This window comes from Lathamus discolor, chromosome 3 (genome assembly GCF_037157495.1).
Source record: "Lathamus discolor isolate bLatDis1 chromosome 3, bLatDis1.hap1, whole genome shotgun sequence".
Taxonomy (NCBI): Eukaryota; Metazoa; Chordata; class Aves; order Psittaciformes; family Psittacidae; genus Lathamus; species Lathamus discolor.
The window spans coordinates 26726442-26747168 of NC_088886.1; the positions used below are offsets into that span (position 1 = coordinate 26726442).

The 20727-nt window shown below is 43.6% G+C and overlaps 1 protein-coding gene across 4 annotated transcripts in view; it reads left to right on the plus strand.

The window, feature by feature from the left end:
- Positions 1 to 20727, plus strand: part of FGF12 (fibroblast growth factor 12) — a 230422-nt gene that overhangs the window by 156193 nt on the left and 53502 nt on the right. The gene's annotated exons all lie outside the window — the stretch shown is intronic.

Genomic DNA, 20727 nt, shown 5'->3' on the forward strand with positions numbered 1-20727 from the left:
TCCACGGAAACTCATGGCAATAATTCCTGACCTGTGAAGATACACTTTGTTTCTTTGAGTAGTTACTTAATGTAGTTCATGTTGTAGAGGAGTTTGTGTGGTTGGCTGGTTATATTCTGGTTTCACATTTGCAAAATGGCATGGACTGAATAGAATTCTTCTGAATTGTGCCTGCATAACTGATCATAGATGGTGCCCCAATGGTGGGTTTTTACTGCAGTGTAAATCCACAGCAATACTCTGACTTCATTAAGATGATTCTGGACTATTCCACTGGCAGAATTTCCCTGTATTTGTGTGGTCTTTTTAATGCACATAGAAGATAAGTGAGACATTTTTTTTACTGACTAATTCCCCTATAACTTTCTTAAATGGCATGAAAGGGCATGAGGTTATTCATAAGATTCTTATTTGAAGTAAGTAATTGATTTTCACAGTGAATAATTGATTCAGTGATTTATTAAATATGGCAGCCCTTTGCCAGAATTTTTTATGCTTCAAATAACTTTGCTCTAGTTCTACATAGTAAAAAGTGATAGTTAATAATACACTTCTCATTTCCGTAGTTATGATATCTTTAAAGTGTATAGCTGAGATTCTAATCTCATCTGCTTTTGTGTAAATTTATAGTGCAGTGATTCTGCTGTTGTCTAGGCATTTATGTAGCATTAAAAGCATACCTGAGAATGGAGATGGGACCACTGAAAGGACAACAGTCTGAGTTGCTTGTATGCGATTTTTCCTAACTCTTACCATCCATCTTTGCTTCTGGTCAGTTTTAAACATGCTCATATGGTTGCGATTTTCCGCTTTCCTTCAGGAGGTAACAAAGCTCTGTCTCCCCAGTGGCTCAGGGTAGAAAACAGCAAGTGGATGTTTTAGTATGCCTGGCGAGATAGGTCTCAAAACTGGCTGCTTGTCAAGAAGAGACAGAGAGATCAATCTGGATCTCTCTGGATGCCAGACGCTTCCTGTTCTTTCATAGCCCAATAAACCTAAATGACTGCTGCTATATAAATTACATCAGTTTACTAACAATGAAAACTTCCTCTTTTTGTAAAGCTATCAGAGCCCAAAAGGTAATACTAAGTGTGGTGTGGTACTGCATTATCATTCTTGCTTCCCTTTAGGCACATAGTCAGGAGGGTCCAGACTGATATTTTGCCCTGTGTTTGTGCAGTGCTGGGCAGAAAGGGTCCTGGCGTGGCACTGAGACACCTCATACCACTGGTGCCCTGTAAATGAGGACTGCAGGAAAGCACCGTGTGACTCAGCCACATCCAGCCTGGGAGGATCTTTTTGGAGCAATGAGGGGTCAGCATTTTCTAAACAAATAGTGCAAGGAAGGGAAAGGTGTGAGGCTTAGGGAAGAGAAGAAATGGAAGGTTGGAAATACGAAGCTGACAGCTGAGAGATTAAAGATGATGCAGAGGAAAACTATCTCTTGCTAGCAATAGTGAGACAATAGGGAGGGTGGGAGGGACATACGAATAGGTGGTGGGCAGCAGGAGGACCATGTGTCCAGGAAACACATCTGCTAGTCATATGAGGTGTCCTGTTAGGCACCAGATCATACATGTATGCATATGAGGGTGGTTTAATGGGCCCTGCTTATTCCAAGCAAGTGTTCCTGCTTTAAGTAGGAAGGTTAATCTGGGAAGGGTAAGGACACACTGATGGCCAGTGGTTAATGAAGTGGACATTTTTACGTGCTACAGCTTGATGACATTCATCTCTGAACTAGTAAAAGTTAAACTATTCAATATGATTCAGGGTTTCTGCTTTCAGTAAATAGATGCTGCTGGTCCATCTCTACTCCAGTGAGATGGAACTTGCTGGACAGTGTTTTCTTCTTCTATTGACTAGTGTCTCTGTCTCACAGCAATATATCAATGAATTCACTGTGCTTTGGAGCAGAACCCAAGTCAAAAAAAAAAAAGAAAATTTGTAGATAAAGCCTGTTAGGAGCAGGGAGTGTGGGCTAAATCATCCATAGTATCAAAAACAAGGGATGAGACCAGGATCCTATAAAATAACTGGATATGGCTGAGAAGAGCCTCAGTCTTTTTGCTGTGATTTAGCTGAAAACCAAAACACTGTTCAAGTAGTCTCTTCTGTATGCTGCAGTTTCCTTGTGGGGCCAGGATCCCAGTCCAACCCCACATTTGGCACAGCTGTGTCAGTCTTGAAGACTGTGTTGGGGAGTTACTTTGTCAGGACTCAAGTCTATTCATCTCTGGGGGGGAGCAGGACCCCTGGCTCTGCTACCTGGACCTGACTGCTGCCCACACCAAAGGACACATTGTTCTGTCTCAGGCCAGTTTCCTTTGGTGTTGTGCATACACCTCTCTTTTCTCTCTCCATTTCTAGAAAATACAAAACCAAAAAGGTCAGTATTCCCCATAGATACTGTTCACTCATGCAGATCCACTGATAAATGAATATTTTCTGCTGCTTGGCTGCCTTCCCTGCTGTTTGTCCCAGGCCTAGCCCTGCTAGGATTCCTTATAACACCCTCAAGCCCAGGTCTGCTTTCAGATAAAACGCAGATGTCCAGGAAAATGTGGTTTGTTTGAGGTTTTTGTTTGTTGGTTGGTTTGGTTTTGTTTGTTTTTTCTTGAGCCCAGATTATGGCTGCTGTAACTGAGCACATCAGCACTGTGGGTTTGTTTTGTTTTTTGTTTGGTGTTTTTCTGGTGATATTTAATCTGTCTGAGTCAGCTGAGACCTTGGCTGACATCCTCTGCCCTGGATCAAACCAGAGGCTATTATCAGCCTGGCCTCAGAAGTAGTCTGTGCCAGCTCCTTCTGAGTTTGTGTGAATGGGCTCTTGAATGGCTTTACAATAACCAGCCCTTGGAAAATGTCTTTCTGGTGCCAGTCAGTACAGAGTGAGGTCCTCTAAAGCCAAACTTATGGAGAAAGCTCTTTTCAGAAGCATGCAAGACCTTCCTAAATGCTTGGTCACACTGATACCTTTAGCAGTGAGTTTCCTCACCTCTTTAGTTAGGGATAGGTAGGGATGGTGTGGGGTTGGGTTGCTTAGTTGCAGCCAGTCACAGATCCCTAGCCAGGTTCAGAGGCCTAAATGCATTAGGTGCCAACCCCTCTTTGCTTGGGAAGCAGCTGTTTGTGAATTTTGTGCATTGTTTACTTACAGTAGATACCTCGGGCTTTTTTCCAGACTAGCTTATTGCTATCTCTAAGGTCTGCTGGGGAGGTGCTTAGTAGGTAAAAAAAAATCAGGTCATGATATGAGACACCTGGCTTTGCAGACAGTAGGATGCAAAACACTGTCTTCATAGCAAGCTTGCAGAGTCATTGGTGTCTTCCCATTTGATTTCTAGTAATGTAGAACAGCTGTAAATTCCCTGATAGTGCATGAAGGGTGTTATCAGCAGCTGTTCTAGGGAGTGACATGATTCTTCTGAGGATCCACTGTTAGCCTTTTAAAATGTAAAAATATACAGAATGAATGAAGGGCAGTGGGTATTACTTGTACTGTCTTAGCGCTCAGTGGCTTGGAAAGATGAGACCAAAGGCTGGCTGTTGCAGAGGACAGGGAAGCACACAATAGAGGTATGTCCTGCTGCAGGGAGTTTACGGCATAATCTTAACAGGACAAGACAGAATATGCTCTCCTGTTTCTGTCTGGAGTTAATAGCTCCAACACCAAATTAATTTATACTCCTGTATAACCTTTCCCTGTGAAGGTTCTCTCCTCGGCACCCAGCTTTCTGTCTTTCACCCCAGCTTCACAGGGGCATGGGGAAGAGTGCATGCAAAGTGCTTCATCTGAGAAGCAAACCTGGTTCTCCTGGAGCAGAGGCTCATCATGGGGCTTTGGAGCCTCTGCAGGCTCACCCAATCACTCCAGGTACACTGAAATTGCAGCTCTCAATATGACGATATGTATAATTCAGTGGTGTTGCAGCTGGGATTGGTTTTGCCCCAAGTGCGTAACACTTTTCTTCTAAAATGTACTGCTCTCAGATATTCCTTGTTGTTTAGCTCAGAGTTCTAATTATTTTTGAAACGGCAAAATGGGATACATAATTTATTGGAAAGACTGAGAAAACCCTAGCTGAGATACAGAATACAGAGAAAAAAATGGGTCGCTTATGAGAGCTCAGTATGATTTTACAGTACAAACCTCTGAGTTTGAAATGCTGAAATTGGAGCTTGAATCACTTCAAAGATTCCTGCTAATAAGGGAATGATTATGCACAATTAAAAAAATCTAAACAGCATTGAAAAAACCCAAGTCACTTTAAGAGCTCAGTGTGTCTTTGCATTTTCTTTTTCTCTTCTTTTTTTCTGCTCTATCATTTTGCATAATAAACATGTCTTGCATAATAATAAACAAGCATCTGGGGAAGTATGTATATTAACTGTGTTTTTTTTTAATCTGCTTGAAATGCTGTAGCTATTTTGCTAGAACTTCTCTAGGGTTGCTGCACTCTTATTTACATTGTTTCAAGGTCAGGGGCTGGAATCAATAATGCTGCATTCTCTCCCCTAATATGCTTGGGGTGTTCAACCTGCTCCAGCCCATACCATTTATTTAATTCCTAATTGACCTCCATTGGAGCTAGTCGATCTGGTCAGAAGTACACATAGGCCAGGCAGGTATCCTGGATGGGTCCCTTCTGCAGACTTTGCAAGCAAGGATACTTGCTGGGGGGATTCCCTAGTTTACATGCATCATTAGGGTGTCGGGTCAGTGGAGAGAGAGAAATGTCTCCAAAGGCAAAGCGCAGCAGGAACACGCAATGTAATGTGCCTTTAATTTCCCTCCAGAGTAAACAGTGAGGAAGAGTAGACAAAGGGGCTCACTGAGTGAAGGCATTAACTGGGAGATGTAAAACTTCTCTTGTTTCCTGGCTTATTCATAAATACGGAGAGAACAAAATGGATGCTCAGGTTAGCAGCTGTGCTGAGGAGTGCCAGCCCCTGGGAGCAGATTTCTGCCTTGCATTGAACATTCCTATAATACAGCTTCTGGCTGGCACTCTGGCATACCACCCTGGTAGCATGGAAACTTGGAAACATGGCTACCAATTACAAAGTGGTCCGTTTTTCCTTGGAGACGTGCTGCCATCCACATTGCTCTGCTTGGCTCTCAGAAGCTCTTCAAAGGTCCAGCTTTCCTTTCACCACAGCAAAGCTCTCCCTTCCTGTGTGTGACTGGTGCAAGCTGGGCAGGACCAGTGCTAGCCCACACTGGTCCAGGGGTTATTCAGGATGTTGTAAGAGTTAGAAATGGGTATGACCTCACTTGGTGGGGCTCCCCAGACCGCTTGTCAGATGAGGAGAGCTGGGACAAGCTGTGGCTTTTTGGGGACAGGATTACTATCTGGAATCCTGTTGAGGAACCTGTGTTTCTTGAGCTTTCCTAGCACAGTACCACAGTGGGGCTCCTGCAGGCAGGCTGCTGCTCTGCACCTTGTATTGACATCTGGAATGAGTTAGGTCAGACTTAGCTTTCACCTATTCAAGCAAGAGACAGTTCAGAGGACAAATCTGTAACAGCAGGATCTAATCCTGTTTTCCTAGCTGGCTGTTCCTTGTCTTAAATAATAGCAGTGCAAATAATGAAGAATGAGTATGCTTCAATAAAAATGCCATTTCTTAGTCTTGGTTGCACAGGATATTTAGTAATGTCCTATGCTCTACCTAATGCCAGCTGGAGGCACAGGGACGGCACATTTCCCTTTGTGAGGGGTGGTCTGTTAGTATTGGGATGCATTATGATCTTTTGCTGAAATTTCATTTTGGAAGAAAATGGGGGGAAAATGCTCCAATGGTGCTGACCCATCTCATTTTGACACTTCCCCAAAGAAACATTACATATTCCCATTCTGAAAGAACTTCAGAGTGCTTTATATTGCTTTACCGCTCCTAATAAAATCAGACCGAATGTTTAGATTCTGGTTGAGCATTTTGGTCCCACATGGTTTCCTTAATGTTGGAAGGGGGAGGAGGGCAAAACACCAGCAGAGAGGGATTGCTCTAAATTGTGTGAAAGGTAAGAGTAGAAATTACAGAGATGAATCAGTTGTAGCTTCCATCTTCTGCACAGCATTCCTTCTGATTTCCTTGAGGCCAAACATACAGGCCTAACCTTAGATAAACAGAAAGGCAAATTCTTTGGAGCAGGTGTTAAGCAGCAGTAGTGTTGCATAGAGCTTGCCTAATTTTCTCCTGTGTGTTGTGTGTGATGAATTAACCACTCTGGGGAAAATGATGTGGTTAAAGCAGAATGGTCAATGGCAGTACAATATTTGAGTTGGATTTTGGTGTGTGGGGAAGCCCTTAGTAGAAGTGATGCATGAGTGAAGCACTCATTCCAGCAAATAAGAACCAAAAGGTGATTGTCATGATGTTGTTCTGGAGAGGCAGTCATGGCAGAAGTCCCTTTCATTGCTTTTCCTTTGCATCCTGCTGGCTGAGGGATGCAGGAGTGGCCAGTAGCTGAGTTCCTCTGCCTGCGTTAATATTTTGCATTTCCTCAAACTCTCCAGCCTGCTTTGCTTGGTTTTTAATGCTATTTATTCAGTGTCTGTTTGTCCATAAATAGTTCCATTGTCTGTTTTCCACAAGTGAAACCTAGGCAAAACTCTAGGACACAAAGTGGGACTGTTATTAACATCTTATTTTGTAGTGAAGGGAGGACAAATACTGTTATTCTTGGGTCCAGGACTGATACGAAATGAGGGAAGTTCTGAGTGAAGACCTGTTTGGCTGAGGTCAGGTGTATGTTAATTAAGTGATTCGGATCTCATTTCTGGTAACACCAAACTCAAATATAGAATGGATAAAACTAGTGAATAGTATGCCTTTGCCAAACAGCACCTAATGGCTCTGGAGGTGAAAGCAGGAGATAGGACAGTCATAGGCTAAGAAACCCAAGAAAAAAACGTATTGACTGTGCATATAATTATCACTGGGAGCCAAGTGTTAGAAAACTTTAAAAATGGGAAACTTTGTTGAACTGTAATGTGGCTTTCCAGGAGAAGGAAAAGGGGCTCAAAGTACCTGGCAACTTCAAGCCAGACTAGCTGAATCAGTGGGAATGTAGTGAACTGTAGTGGAAAAGCCTGGATGGGAGCCTGAGCCATCACTGTTTTGCTGTGAAAGGGTACTGTCTTGACTAAGCACCTGCAAAGCAAAAATAGTTTTCTTGAAGTGTCTGAATTACAGGAACCCAGTTCAGGTCCCAAAGCTTATATATTTTTTTTTTTATTTTTTTATTTTTTTTTCCATGAGCCACAAGATATAGGGCTGGTTTATGGACCTATAGTTACATAGCATGGCGCTTCACAGGACACTTGTGAAATTGGTGGAGTAAATGTGCTTGGTGGGAGTTATGAACCCGGCCTGAAATGTGCTTATACAAGCTCTAGTTCAGCAAATTGCTGAAATTGCTCCTTAATGCTTTGCTACATCTGTGCTCCCTGGTCTCCCCTGCAGCAGGGATGCAGCCCCTGGGGATTACCACCCACTTTGAGTTGCCTCTTCTGGCATCATTTCTGAAAGAGCCACTCCTTACTGCAAGGAAAACTCCAAACCTACCCAACTTCTCTTGCTGTGAATTCATCTGAGTGGGGTGGAATGGATCTGTTTGTACTACTGGCAGCCAGTCACTGCTGTGATGTGTTGCATGCTGACAGCGTGCTTAGCTCTGCAGAGCGCGTGGGATGGCTGGCGTGCTTGTGCCAAGGAGCCTGCAATCTGTGTGCGAGCAGGGAGGAGCGTAGGGGCACCTAGCCAGCAGCGATGCCGAGAGGCATCCTGGCAGCAGAGCTGGCAGGCAGGACACGGCTTTGGACCCACTCCAGGGTCTCCTGAACCATGCCCGGTCCTTGTGTCTGGTCTCATGGTAAATATGAGGTGCACCAAAAAGGCTCTGCAAGGTCTGTCCTCTGTATGTGCTGGCTGAGGCTGAGCTCAGTTCTGGCCTTGTGACAGTGGGTTAGAGGGCAGCAGAAAAGCGGTGTGCATTCAAGGCAGAGCCCATCCTTCCCTACCCGCTGTGTCTGCTGATGCTGGGGCTGACTTGGTTTTAAAAATATGCCTGGCTCTCCTGGAAGGTTGGAAATGTCAGCCTCAAGGGAAAACAGCTTGAGTGTTTCAGATCTGCTGGTTGTTTATTGCTGGGGCATTTAATTATATTATTCAACTTCTAAATTTTCAATGAAAGTATATCTGCTGCAAGGCTTTTTTCTTTTTTGTTAGGTTTTTTCTCTGGAACAGTACAAGAGGCTCTAGGACTGGGCTCATGGAGTTTTGAGATTCTGCCACCCAACACCACAGGGACAGGTGTCCAAGGATCTTTAGGGATCCTTGGCATCATCATTACAATAAAAGCTTTATTTTAACCTGGTTCCTCTGCAGAGCAGGTTGGTTTAATAAACATCCGAAACCCTCTGCAGAGTGGGTCATTTAAACCAAAATCATAGACCCTCTGCAGAGTGGGTTGTTTTACAAATCAACAATAACTTAAACTCAAATGTGCACACAAAGCTCACTTGGTGCTTGGGAGCCATTTAAGTGGTTCTGATTGCTCTGTAGGACCAGGACCAGGACAGGAGAAATGGGTATGTCACCAACCTGCCCATGGCTAATGCCTGCCTGCCTCACAAGGTGGTACAGGGGCTGGGAGTAGAGGGCATAGTAACTGATGCAGGATTATGAGAAAACAGGAGATTTTGGGAATTCCAGTAGTAAAGTCATGGCCTCTTCTGTGTTGTGGAGGAGGGAATCCTTACTTGGCTGGAGGCTGAGCCCAGATGGAATGGTTTAGAGCCTGCGTAGCCATATTTTTCCAAGCTTTCTAATCTCTGCAGCACCAGCAGCCATCTGTAGACATATAGGACCAGAAAACCAAGTAATCATGGTTGGAGTGGTACTCATTAATTCCTTTATGGTGTATCATTGCCTTCCTGCCTGCAGTTAGGTTACATGCTTGATCTTTTACTCTTGTAACTAATTTCACTTGTGTGCAGTTTTGCTGTTCTTTAGTTACACCTTCCAACAGCTTCTACTGCTTGCCTGGTTGCTGTCGTCCTTTTCCCTTTTCCATAACCATTCTTTATTAATCTCACATCAGTGTGTTTCAGACAACATAGGCAGACCAAAAGATATGTCTTGGTGGGTGGACACTATATAGGCTTACGCTTGTGGCATCCCCTGCAGATTTTGCATAATTAAAAAGGGGACCTTCTTCCCTGCTGATAAACTCCAGATTGCATCTTTTGTTGTGTGGAGGTGATTGCTCTTCCATGGAAAACTCTGGCAAGCCCTGAAACTTTTAAACAACATTAAATTAATTGTCTCTCTCTGAAATCAATATATTCCTTGTATGCACATGCAAGTCACAAATTAGTTTGGTGGTCAACATCCCAGCCATCAAGAATCACTGAATGGTTTGGGTTGGAAGGGACCTTAAGATTATCTAGTTCCAGCACCCTGCCATGAGCAGGGGTACCTTCCACTAGACCAGGTTGCTCAAACCCCATCCAGCCTGGCCTTGAACACTGCCAGGGATGGGGCAGCCACAAATTCTCTGGGCAACCTGTGCCAGGGCCTTGCCACCTTCACAGGGAAGAGCTTCTTCCTAATATCTGATTTCAGTCTGACCTTTTTTAGTTTAAAGACATTCCCCCTTGTGTTATCGCTACATGCCTGGTAAAAAATGTCTTGCCAGCTTTCTTGTCAGCTTGTTTATGTATTGGAAGCCTAGTGTAAGGTCTTCCAGTATCCTTCTCTTTGCTGAACAACCTAACTCTCTCAGTCTGTCTCCATAGAAAAGGTGCTTCAGCATTCTGAGCATCTTCATGGCCTCCTCTAGACAGGTCCATATTGTTGTGTTGGGGAACCCAGAGCTGGAGACTACTGCAGGTGAGAAGGAGGCAGTATGAGGGAGTCCTGCCATCTCTGACATAGCCAATGTCATCCGAGGTGCAGAGGAGTTATGCTTTGGAAGCAACACTGAATTTTCGTTCAGTTCTATTCTATAAGTTAGATGAATCCCAGAAAGTTGAAAGTATTTTAATATTCACAATGTGCTCTCTAATCCCCCAAATACATACCTAGGCACTAGCCCCACTCTAAAAGCTTTCTGAAATTTTAACTCCCTTTTGACATAAATAAGATGTGGCATGACAATGGTGAGTCTTCCTATCTCCTCACCACTTTCCTCCTGAGAAGGCTGAAGGATTGGCTTCTCTTTATGAGAAGCTTCCTTGGTCAGCTCCTCTGAAGGCTGAGCATTAAATGCATTATTGATAGCAGCAGTTGGGAGTTGCATGCACAAACGCGCACGATACAGACTCCCAATTGCTGCCTGTCCAGACCACTGCAGAGGAAATACTGCAGCTGGACAAAGATTGTCTGCTTCTCTCTAAAGGCTCTGAGACAGAAATCAGCATGAATCTCCTGCATAGCCTTTTCTCTTCCACCTCTAGATAGATCATGGTAAGCATTAAATAGAAGAAAGGAAAATAGAACCTCAGGGATTTTGAACAAGGCCATTAGGTGAGGAGGCACCAAGAAAGATAGTGTCCAACTTTCTAGGCACGTGCAAAATTATATGAAGAACAAGATATAGCCTAGTTCTGACATAACCACAAGTGCAGTGGCTGTGCCTGGCTATTGCTTTCCCCAGCAGGAATCTCTCTAAAGCAAGCAGGGGTTGAGAAGGGCAGTTCTTGGTATTTCTGATGCAGTATTCAAAGCCCATGTACTTGTGACAGATCGTGTGCCTTTTAAAGTGATTTGTTTCCCTGTTTCTGGTGGGTTGAGGGGCCACCACGTTGTCCCATATTGCTCTGAGTTGATTCATGTGCACTGCAGAGGGTTCCCCTTTCCTCCTGACACTGGATAACCACTGTTGGTGGAGCTGGGGCAGCTAATGGCTTTTGAGTTTTGAACTGTACTTAGTGCCAAGGAGAACAGTCACCAACTGCAGTTGGGGGATACCATCTATTTCCTGCAGCCCCCTCTCTTCTGTACTGTGCCTGTTCCCATGTCAAGTAGATAGCTGCAGTGAGGCTCTTGGTTTCCAATAGGGCAGAGCAGACTCTGGGTGGAGGAAGGACCTTTGGCAGAGATCCAGCCAGCTCAGGAGATGAGTGCTGTGTAGGTGTGCAACCAGCTGCCATTGGGATCCATTATGTCACTTGCTGCCTTCCTAGTTTTTAGAGGAAAAAGTCTTACAGCTATTATGCTGGCTTGTCTAAAGCACCTTCCATCTTATTGTGCCTCTTACTGCGACTATGGGCATTTGGCTGGGCAAAAGCCTTTCTTTTCCTCATTGCCTCTCCTGGCATACTCTGGGAGCTGTAGCTGAAGAGCACTGGCTCTGCTGTCTTGAGTGGTGTTCCATGTCCTTCTTAGCTCCTACTTATCTGTTTGTATCTGCACTGAGGCTTAGCAGGATCTTGTCCACAGGGGATGTCTATTTATGTATGTTTCAATTCTTATCCCCATCCCACCCTGGGGAGGGGAAGAAGGAGGCCGGGGGTGAGGGAACAGCTGTGTGGTGCTGAGTAACTGGCTGGGTCTAAACCATGACAATGTCCCGTAGACACCTGGTATGGTAGGAAGGCATCTAAAATGACACAGCCATCCAATGCTTCTCAGCTTGTAGACTTGTCTGGGAGCAGACATCCCCTTTTTCTGGCTTAATGTGGAAACAACTTGGAGACCTTGAATGAAGGCTTCCCTTCTTCCTGCTTTTTGCAGTCCTCAAATGCAGTGTGGTGCTCTGCCCTTGCAAACATTGAACCCAAAGGCAGACATAGTGTCTCCGGCAGGAGAAAGTGGAGGATTGCTGCAGGAGTCACATCTATCAGCTTTTTTAGGGGAGAGAAATCTATAAAACATCTCTAAGAACAGACTGCAGCTTGGTTAACCCTGTTGTGATATTGGTGGTCCTATTGCACTTCAGACTGTTTCCAGTTTAAACCCTGTCACCTGCTTTATGATTTACATTTACTGCCTGTAGCACCAATACACTGTGGTGAGCAGGAAGGGAACAGAGCAAAGGGAAGGACTCTAGAAATACTTGAGGTAAAATCAGAAGCAGGGTAGTCTGGTGATAACTGCCAGTGTTGGACTAGGAGGAGGAGCAAGGGTTCGTGCTGAACACCAGTTTTTGATGGCAGCCTAGGTCAGAGAGGTGCTGTGTTACTTTAATCTCTGATGAGAGCATCACGTAAATACTGTCAGCGTAATGCAGGACCCAGCCTGTGGCTCTCACATGTCTGGTAGATAGAGAGCTGTTAAAATGCGTTTCTTTTGCCAGGGTGTCTGGGTCACCTAGATCATTGGCAGTGGGAGGAATAAACTTAGCTGAGGCTGCAGATGCTAATGGTGTGGGCCCCTTAAAAAGCCTATTATCACTTACCTGTGAGTTGCTCTTGGCCTCTCCCACGCTCTCAGATAATTTTCCACTCATGCTGGGAAGCTTCGTCACATACTTAGGGAAACTGAGCATAGAGGAGTGATGTGACAAGGTCATGTGTGGAGACTGGATTAGGCCTTCTGTTCCTCCTGATCCTAATTCTTTGCCTTAATCACAAGCTTTCTTTTGTATCACTGTGATTATTCAGTGAACTGATGCGTCAGCAGAAGCACAACTTGTTTGAATAGTATCTTGTGTCCAAGCAAACCAGTTTGCTTTAAAAGCTGTGTGTTGTGTAGGCAGGGCTTGCTTCTCTCTCTGTTTTCCCATTTCACCTCTTTTCTGGCTCCTCAGCATTTACGTCCCTAGCAATCTTCATTGAGGATAATGGGAGCAGGCAAAAGAACCACAGGAGAGTCGTACTGTGCCAGCCATCTTCCCTTGCACATCTTAATACCATATGTCAAATGCAGTTGCTCAGGGCTTCAAAGATATCTCTTTTTCAGCCACCCAAGGAGCTGGGGCTGTTTATGGTGTCAGCTTCACAGGATGGCAGGTGAAGAATTGGAATCAGCTCCTGAGAAGCTCAGGGTTGCAGCAGTGCTCTGAAAAGAAGCACTTGTAAGGTCCTGATGCCCCTAGGAGCTGAACAGTCAGGTCTTGCAAGAAAACCATTTGCAGTGACAAAATTGGGCATGGATTTTCAGACAGTTGAAAGCCTTGCTTTCAGAGGTGTTGGGCACCCAGTACGTCACCTTGGTCTTACCGAGATGACCATAAGGGTGATCCTTGTGGATCCATTTAACTTAGCATTCAGCTCCCACAGATGCCACTCCTAGGGACAGCTAGGAGAAACCAGTAACAGAGATGGTAGCTTAGCAAGCTATCTGACCACTGAGAATACATGTCCTTAGGCTGTGAAGAAATACCTCTTTTTCAGTGCTAGGTTGGGTACTAAAAACCATCTGGATGGATTGCTGGGCAGTCTGTCTAGCATTCACAGTGCTTCAGTAATGCTTTACAGCCCTTGTATGGTGCCATACACTGTGTCTTCCTCTCTCCAAGGTGTCTTGTCCCATCCAGACATGACCAAGGACTTCATGAGAGCTATGGGCCTAACTCTTGCTTGGAGGTAGATTGAGTATGACTCAACAGAAAATGTTGTTCCACGCATTTCTTTTAGTGGTGGAAGCATTACTGTAAAGCATCATATAGCAAGGCAACAATGTAAGGACTGGTACAATTTCTGTGGTATTGAAAGTTATTTCAGTTTCTGATGTCTTTGCCACTGAATTATATCTAGAGCAAACCTGTTGATGTTCATATGGTCAGAAAACTGAGATGAGTGTATTTACCCCAGCATACCTGAGATCATGGTCTGCTCAGTCATTTGGGTCATGTCCAGTGAATGTGTGCGTGCTCATACTACTACTTATATAGGAAATCAGTTCCTCTCTGAGCCATCAAAATATGATTTTTCAATGAGTTTTCTCTGGAATGTTTTAGGATTTTGGTGAATAAAGGATAATTCGTTAAAAATGGTGCCTGATTTGAAAACTATAAGTCATCATGTCTTTCTGTGAAGTCAAAGCATGATCTGCTTTTGTGCCAAAGAGCTCAAAGAAGTTTCCAGATAAAGGAGAGAATTATCCACTTTTTTCCTCAAGAAAACAGAGGTGTAGAATCTTAAGGTCATTTACAACCGTAACCATTCTATGATTCTATGAAAGATGCCTGTTGATCATACTTCTCTTTGGTTTGTAACACCTCAGTTGCAAAAGCGGATGAAGCACTGAGATTCCCATAGCCTCAGTTTCTTGCATGACAATGGCTAATTTCAAGTGGTTTTCAAATTTCTCTGCACCCCCACGAAAGTGTTTGCCACTGAATTCCAAGTGTGAATGTCTAAAACCTTTTACTCTGTCACAACCTACCTGTTTTTGTAAGGAGCTCTGAGAAATAATTTATTAAAGTATTTTAATCACAATTTGTTGCATCTCCAGGAATTTCTTGTAAAGAAGCTCTTTGTGCAAGTTTATTATTCAAATTTGGAGGAATGGAAGGAAATCAATTTCCTCCTTTAAGATTACCTTTTTCCACCTACTCTACTTGCTTATCACTCTCTGCCTTGCAGGATTATTCTAATCAGATTTCATATATTAAAAAATAATAACATAAAAATAATTCTACTCTTTCAAGTATTTGGGAGGCTTAAGTAAATTAAGATGTTCAGCAAATTCTGCTCACTGTTGCAGCTGTGAATACAATGGAGGCTACCTGTTGTGGCTGGGGAAGGAATAGTGTCTGATGTATCTTTTATCTTCAGAGAGAGGCCAGAAGGGATGATCGAAACCAGCCTTATCCCTGGGGTTTGTTTGGTTAAAGCCTGTTTTTCTGGGTAGCAGCTGGGATGTGGACCTGCAAGGCACGTGGACATAGCCTAGACCAACAGGGGCAAATAGGAGAGATGAGATGCTTCCATGGCTGTAGATTACACTGCAGGAAGCTGTTCTAGCAAGCAGATCTGCCAGGCTGGTCCTTCGTCACCACCTCTTTCACTGAGCTGTTTCGAAGGGGAACCAAATGTCCGAATTGCTCGAGTGGCTTTGCAAATCTGTCCTCAGCCTAATGCACCAAAATAACAGTCTGCAGCAAGGCCAGCACAGCTTCTCTGCATACAGCTTATTTCTGATTTGGCAGCTGTTTGGGAACCTTATTTGCTGTACATGTCAAGACTGATAGCGATCCTATGGGGGTGATGACCTTGACCATCCTTCCATTCTTCTTGGTAAGCTCAGTTTAAGCTCTTAAATTGTCATCAGGGTTTTGCCATGAGCTGAAATGAAAGTGTCTTTCTGTAAATAGTGTCACAGGGAGGTGGATTCACCATTCAGCATCAGGTCTGGACTTGTGGAAGGGGTGGAGGAAGGCCACTCTGAAAGTTACTCTGGCTCCTTGTATTACATTCTAAGTGTTTCTATTGAGTTAGACAGATAATAACTCTGTATTCCATGGGTGCAATCTTCTTGATAGTGACTGAAAGATTATGTGGATGTGTGTTCACAATCAGCCAGGAAAAAGACAATACACAGGCTGCTGACAGCAGTAGTTATTTTGGAGGTCTTAGGCAAATGAAGCTTAGCTTCAGTAATAGAACAGGCCTGCTCAAAATGTGAAAAAAAAGTTTGTGTCCCTCTTTGCAGATGGAAAGTAAGTCTTGTATTTAGGGTGATAGCAAGGCAGTTTGTAGACTTCATCTCCCTGCTTTGTCATAAATGCCTTGACGGCAGGATTCAGTTCAGTTGCCTAAACCTAGACACTCGTCTCCCTCTGCAGTGTGCCGGCGTATCTTGCCTAGCCTCCAGAAGATCATGCATCTCCCTTAGGTCATGTGTCCCCCCGCCAGCCCTGTGTATGTCTTGCATGCCTCAGGTCATCTTAGATAGCACTGGAAGCTTATGTTTAGGTATCTAGATCAAGCCTTTAATTTCTCTGCTTCAGCTGCTCATCTATATGGTGGAGATAAGATTTCTTTCCTACTCCCACAGAGACAGTGTGAAGATAAGTGCATAGGTGATTGACAGGCACTCGGATGTTATGTTGAGGGCACTGTGTAAGAGCTTGAATAGATAAGAGAGTGACTACATGGCAGCATGAGGTTTTTTTGCCCCCTTTTTTTTTTTTTTTTTTTTTTTTACCTCAAAAGTTTTTCTCCTTCACATGTCCTTTTCCTATTGGGTTGTAAATGCAGTGAAATAGAAATGAGCTCACATGAGCCTCTCAGACTTGAAGCTTTCCCACATTGACATTGCTCCAGATCTAGCTGCATTTCTCTCCAGCTCCAGCTATCGTGGTCCTGTTTGAACTATTTGCCCCATGTTACTTGACCAACGAAATGTGGATGTACCTTAGCAGTATTTGGAGGCAGCTTTCACTTCGGATATCTCTATCATTTCATAAAAGTCAAAAAGACGCTCTTGGTTTTCAGTTCTGCCAAGCTGGAATGGTGCAGGGAGGTAGGGAAATCACTATTTGACTTCAAAATGAAATAAATTGACCTTGCACCACCTGGGAGAATAAACCCAGAACCTAGCTACTAGCTATCTTATTTTTCAGCTAAATCACTGTTCTGGCACCTAGTTACTTCATTGCCAGTGGTGCTGTAAATACTTAGAGCTCCCTGTGGTTTCAGTGGGATTTCAAAGTAATCACCATCCCCACAGTTCTTTCCCCTTTTATTTACAGACTTCAAAAGCTCAAGTTTATGCTCATCATTTAGGGCTCTGTTTCCTGACATTCATTTGCAGACAGGCCGAAAAAAATTTTCTATAGCCGAGAGACCTTTTCAAAGTTTCCTCTAATGGTACTGAGTACTGGAAGTCTCTGGGACATAAGAAACCAAACTAGCATAGATGCTTTAGTTGCAGCTATAGACCATGCTGAAATCTAGGGCAAGGTATTGAGTCATCTCCTTCCTCGGGTCTTCACTGAAAAAATCAAACCATTATTCTGTGCAGCAGAGGACTCCTATGCACAGTAGGTGTGGGTGCATTGAGGGCAGCAAGAAGCTGTGAAGACCTCCACACTCTGCAGCACAAGCTTTAGCCAAACAGCTCTCAGAGAAGAAGCTGATTAACCACACATATTTTTCCAAATATCTTACAAGAGAATCTGCAGCATACGTGTTTAGGTTGGTATGTCCTTTTATTTATCTTCACTTTTACAGTCTCCCATTTCTTTGTGCCTGCAGCCATCAGTCATGTGTTCAAATATTTGGGTGTAATCTGCTCTTAGTAGTGTCACTTTAAATTGTGAAGTTCTTTATGGTTAACAGTTTCTCAGTTTCTGTGAACAATACATTGATGTAATTTTCAACAATGTACTTCACCTCCCACAACTCTTGAATCTTAAGTCATTGAAACCTCCAGAAAGTGAGAAAAAGCCAACAGAGGCCTTCTGAGTGTATTTGTAAGTCACTGGCATTGCATAGATTCTCCATTCACTTTTATCTTTTGGGGTTTTACTGAAAATGTGCTTTTGCCTTCCGATATCTGAAGGGGGCCTACAAGGAAGCTGAAGAGGGACTCTTTGTTAAGGGTCTGTAGCAACAGGTAATGGGTTTAAACTTAAACAGGGGAAGTTCAGGTTAGATATAAGGAAGAAGTTCCTTACTGTGAGGGTGGTGAGGCACTGGAATGGGTTGCCCAAAGAAGCGGTAAATGCTCCATCCGTGGCAGTATTCAAGGCCAGGTTGGACAGAGTCTTGGGCAAAATGGTCTAGTGTGAGGTGTCCCTGCCCATGGCAAGGGGGTTGGAACTAGATGGTCTTGATGTCCTTTCAACACTAATCATTCTATGATTCTAAGAGAAAGCCACAATGGCCACTCTTGCAATTTCTCCCATACACTGCTAGCACTTGGGAGTCAGGAGCCCTTCATGTCTATACACAGTTCTTGCTGGATATTTCTCTAGCTAGTTCAGTGGCCTGATACTATAACTAAGTCGTCAAGGACACAAGCACATCCTTAATTCAAAAGGAAAATTTTTGTGTCTCCAATTACTCCTCTGGTCAAGTACTTGGCTGAACTGAGGAACTGTTTTCTTCCAGAAGATCCTGGGGGACTGGCTTTTGATCTAGACTTCAGGGCATCTCTTGTGCCCCTTGAAATTTGGCAGCATTCATCTGGCAAAAATATCCCTCCCTTCATCTTTCTAACTCATCTCTCTGTAGGAGCCATCTGTCTGTCTAATCTTCCCAAGCACTAAAGGATGGCTGTGCTTCAGAGTTTGACCATCCAAATAGATTCCTCTAATGATGACGCCAATGATGCAATGCTTGCTAGTGCATGGTGGGCTCTGTGAAGCCTTCCTATAGCTGCTTACTTGCTTTCTTTCTCCACTCACATCTGCACTGTAATTTTTAAAATTAACATCCCAGTTACCCCTAATCTTGTGATAATAATGCAAATAGTGACTACTTTTTCCTTTGAAAAAATTGAGGAGGAAGGAAGGATGAATGCCTCAGTAGAACTACAGTGTCAGCTATAGAAAGCTAAATCCACATTCACTAGTACAAAGATTAATTTACATAGTCAGAATGGGTGATTGTATAGTGAAGAACACAGTGTGCATGCTAGGTAGGTAAATTATAATAGTCTGAGGCTGTCATAACGATAATATTGAGGGAACAAGCCAGATTTGCATATTTGAAAAAGTGGGCTTACAAATGACTCTTGTTCGTTTAGATAAATCAGCTAATGTATTAGCTTAATACATGGTGAAGACAATAGTCTGACTCCTCAGATGTGTATATTTAGAGAAAAATAAAGATTTAGAAGCTATTCTTTTGGTAAATAGGAGGATTATGCACAAATCCAATGAGAATCTACAGTTTTTCTTCCCTGTTACAGTATTTTTTGGCTTGAAAGCATTTGAAATGATGCTATTTCCTGATTAGGTACCTTTTTTAGTATTCCCTGTAATCCATTTTCTTTTTCTTTTTTTTCCCCTTTTTTGATCCTTTTGTGGTTTCTAGGTAATAAGGGCCATTGAATATTTCTTTAGTGTATGACATTTATTTAGTGTATGACTGTGGAGTCAGCAGAAAATAACTGTCCAGACTTCAAAGGAGAATTTATTTAATCTGATTTTTAGATTATGGTGAATAAATGAGGAGAAATGTGTTTCTGGATGTTTTTAGCCTTCAGCATTTCAATAACTCTGCCCTTTTCACCTCAACTAACTGAAATATACACTCCTAAGGAAGTACTGCTCTTCAATTATTTTCATGTTTGGGTTGGCTTGTTGGGTTTATTCTAGAAGATCTTCATTACCCAGAACAATGGCATCTCAGTAATGTTATCAGTCTGCTCCTTTTCTGCTTAGGACACCCAATTGCCTTTGGTTTTGAAATGCCTCCAGATTTCTTTGAGAAAGCTGTTGCAAAATAGAAAGTGTGATTGAACCAGCCGGTTTGGCTTTCTGTGGAAAGCAAGCTGTGAGACCTCTGTCAAACTTGGTTGAATCATTTTTACCTGGAGCAACATTTTAATGAAGTGACTGGGCCAGGACTGGAGGGTTTTCGTCCATCCATCAAGGGGGACGGTGTACACTGCTTATACTCTTTCAGCAGTTTGGAAGGTACCTGGAAAGTTTCATGTGATGTGACAGAGCAAAACAAAGAGGAGACTAATTAGATGTAGGCACACAGTGGGGAAGCGCAGGCCGTAGAGTCAGTGAAGGTGTCACATCTGACTGAGTGCAGAAAAAGAGAGAGGAAGAGAGGTTCAAGCCTTGAAGTGGGTCCTTGGAAACGCAGCCATGCCAAGAGTTTCAGAGGAGGGTGAGCCTCATTCTCTGAGCATCCTTGCCAGCATTTTCCAGGAGAACATTAGCAAATTTAAAACAGAGAATAAAATTAGTCTTTGCATAATACGTGATGACTCTTAAAGATGCCAGAGATTGGAGGAGATTCAGGGCTGTAGGTCATGTTCCCACACCCTTTACCAGTACATCCAGTACTGATCCCTACTAGCAACAAAATACGCATCTAGGTGGACTTCTGGCAGGAGAAGTGTTTAAGAGGATGCAGGAGGGAAGAGACAGAAAATGATGCCCTAAATGAACCTTTACCTTTCTATAACCTCTGGGTACACACTCTAAAATAGTGAGGAGGTATCAGCAAAGCTGCCTCTGACAAAAAGGCTGATGACTAGGCTCATTTGAAAGCAGGCCAGCAGAGTTAGAGGAAGTTCATACAGGTCCACCATTGCAGGTAGGATATCTGTGGAAGATCTGAGCATCTCATGAGACACCCCACCTAGGGAAAGTACTGTGTTCAGCTCTGGGCCCCCAACAGAAGAAGGATGTTGGCCTGTTGGAGCGAGTCCAGAGGAGGGCCACAAATATGCTCCAAGGGCTGGAGCACCTCTCCTGTGGAGAGAGGCTGAGAGAGGTGGGGTTGTTCAGCCTGGAGAAAAGAAGGTTCCAAGGAGACCTCATAACAACCTCCCAGTAGCCTAAAGGGGCCTACAAGAAATCTTGAGAGGGACTTTTTACAAAGGCATGTACTGATAGAACAGGGGCTTTAAACTGGAAGTGTAGGTTTACATTAAATATTAGGAAGAAACTCTTCCCTGTAAGGGTGTTGAGGCCCTGGCACAGGGTGCCCGGAGAAGCTGTGTCTGCCCCATCCCTGGCATTGTTCAAGGCCAGGTTGGACAGGGCTTAGAGCAACCTGGTCTAGTGGAAGGTGTCCCTGTGTGTGGCAAGGGGGCTGGAACTAGAAAATCTTTAAGGTCCCTTCCAACCCAAATCAT